At 33.5% G+C, this 2,716-nt stretch overlaps 1 protein-coding gene across 2 annotated transcripts in view; it reads right to left on the bottom strand.

Moving 5' to 3' along the window:
- The window catches only part of LOC146525675 (uncharacterized), a 145,606-nt gene extending 145,519 nt beyond the window's left edge, over positions 1 to 87 (bottom strand). For both annotated transcript variants that reach the window (XM_085162972.1, XM_085162978.1), the window contains exon 1: positions 7 to 87. The gene's annotated coding sequence lies outside the window, so the exon portion shown is untranslated. The remainder of the gene's footprint in view (positions 1 to 6) is intronic.
- Positions 88 to 2,716: the final 2,629 nt, after the last annotated feature.

Below are 2,716 nucleotides of genomic sequence, written 5' to 3' on the forward strand. Positions count from 1 at the left end.
ACTTACTGTCATTCCTCTTCTCTCCACAGCATTCCTCCACTTCTCCAGGATATCTTCCACTAGCTTCCCACTCTCAATACAGATCAGCAGTGTTGTCAACTCCTCAGTAAGGAAAATCGCTATTGGCTGTCCTAAAAGTCGCTAGAAGTTGCTAAATGACGTCATCACCTAATTTGCATAATTGGTCATGCTAATGTAATTGTAATCTATGTTGTTGGAGAGAGAAATAACATCGTGGAAGAGACATAAAGTGAGTAAAAAACGTCCTAAATGCATTTAGAATTTATTTAGAACTACAAATTAAATTTATTTTAGCAATTATTGTTTTTTTAATGTCACAATTCCAACCCTGCTCCTTTACCCAGGCTTGGACCGGCAAAAGTGACCCGAAATAGGCACTCTGGTGGAGTTACTTTGTGTGTTTATAAGTAGTTTTAAACCTTGTGATCCACAAAACAGCATAAGAGTAAAAGAGTAAAAGAACTGACTGCGTTACAGCACCCGCTGCTTGTTGAGAGTAAAAGCGATATGCGCTTTCACATCTTTTTTTAGCGACTTTTTTTTGAAAAAAAAGTCGCTTCATATATACAATACATGAAATTATCATTACTTTGATTTACGTTTTTCTGACAATTTTGCCACACGAAATTTGATTAAAAAAAATATAAATGTAAAGATATTGTGCAGGTATAAAGAAGTTGGGTTAAAATGCTAATAATTACTGTCTGCGATGGATTCAATTTGGAAAAAACTCAAACAGCACTCTTTTTGTTGGGGAAAAATGACAGGCCTTGTTAATGAGTCCCTGAGGTTTTTTGTATTCTAATATTAAAGAAGTATTGAGCAACTTTCATCAGTAAAATTTGTTCTCTATTTTAATTGAAAAGTTAGAATAATATATTTTATGTATTCAAGAATAGGTAAGTCACAAAATGGTGCATTTTCAAGAAATACTATGTTAATCATCAATACAGATTAAAATTGCCAGAAAAGTGGATTTTGCTCCTTATATTGACACAGAATGACACAGTGTTTTATTTTATACAAAATCAGCTTTTAATGGAAAGTATTTATTTAAAACATTATGACAGTCTGTGAAAACTATTTTAATAAGTCACTGGAATGCACCAGACATCACTTATTTTATTATGTTTAGTTTAGATCATGTGAAACATTTCTTGAGTTGTTCAAGGCTGAGTGATTATGTAGCATTTATTTAAAAATATGAATCTTTATTAACAAGAGATGGAATGTGGAATGCGGACTATTTTTGTGGGGTTTTGTGGCAAAAGATTGAGAGAGTAACTGTAATCATCACTCAGAGGACAATTTTCTGGAACAGATGGCTCTTTATTTGTGTTGGTTTCGCAGCAGTCCTTCTTTTCTTGGCCTTTTCTTTGCCCTGGCACCATGCAATTTTCAGTAGTGCGAATTATGTCCAAAGGGCGGTTGCTAATCTCATCTTTTAGAAATGCGCAGCAGATCTGGTTTTTTGACAGGGTAATGGTTTAATACACATAAATAAATATATCTACATTTACATCACAGTCTACATCTGTGAGGATCCATAATTAAATCAAAGATCACATCTTTGGCAGTTATCATCAGATGTAAGTTAGCCAGTCCACTGGCACACAGAGGCTAAAATTTAAGAATCCAACATTTTTTTGAGTATCTCTCATGAATTAAAGAATTATTTCATAAATGTAATACTATATCTTGTATAAAATCTACATTGTATCAGTGCAAGAACTATCTAAACATAGTATTCAGCTGAGTTTTAGTTTGAGTATGAAGCTTCTGAAGTTCTAAAACATTTGTTTGTAGAAGTAAGGAGACAAACTAGAGTAGGATATAATGATGTTAAGAACAGTTTGATTTGTTGATGTTAATTAATACTGATGAATGAACTAAAATCATCAGTTTAGTCATACATCTTGTAGAAAAGACTGAACTCCTCGGGGCTGGTGTGAATTATCCGTCCAGAGAAAGTGGCTAAGCAATGCTCATAATACGAATGTGACTTGGTAACATCTTTGTTACAAAATAAGATTATTAAAAATATGTCCCTTGGCAACTCATTATACCATCAACTCAGGCCATTTTCTCCTTAAGCCTTTAATTAAATTTGAATTATTACAAAAGTACAGAACAGTCAACAGCTACATGACTTTGAGCTAGAACTGTGTTGTGCCAGCAGGCAGATGACTTATTGTTGGTTCTATTTTTTTTTTTCTAAGCTCTCCTTGGCATGCTTCCTGGACTTTATAATGTTGACATTTACTTCTGTGTGTATTCAAGATGTTCTTTATGTGCCTCAGTTTCTCTATGCCTTTCAGATGCATTTATAAGTCAGATTCTCCACAAAGTTTTTTGTGAAATTTATGAAGGCGGAAGTCTTTTAAAAGATATAACGTAGATATTTGTAGATTCATAATTCTGGACTATTTTCTTTACAATGCAACAGAACTAGGCCTGCTCATTGCATGCAGTTATGTTGATTTATTATCATGTAAAAGTTAACTGTAAGTCCAATTAGGAAAGAAGTCAGTTTGTCAGCTGCACTGCCATAATAAGGAAAAGAACGTCACAAAAGACAAGGTTGGAGGTTGTTCTTCCCACTGAATTCCTGTTAATAGTTCCTGCAGTGAAAACAATAACAACAACAAAAACCCCTCTAATTATAGTATTAGTTAATTAGGTAGGGATTTTAACA

The sequence above is a fragment of the Neolamprologus multifasciatus genome, chromosome 1, assembly GCF_963576455.1.
Source record: "Neolamprologus multifasciatus chromosome 1, fNeoMul1.2, whole genome shotgun sequence".
Classification (NCBI taxonomy): domain Eukaryota; kingdom Metazoa; phylum Chordata; class Actinopteri; order Cichliformes; family Cichlidae; genus Neolamprologus; species Neolamprologus multifasciatus.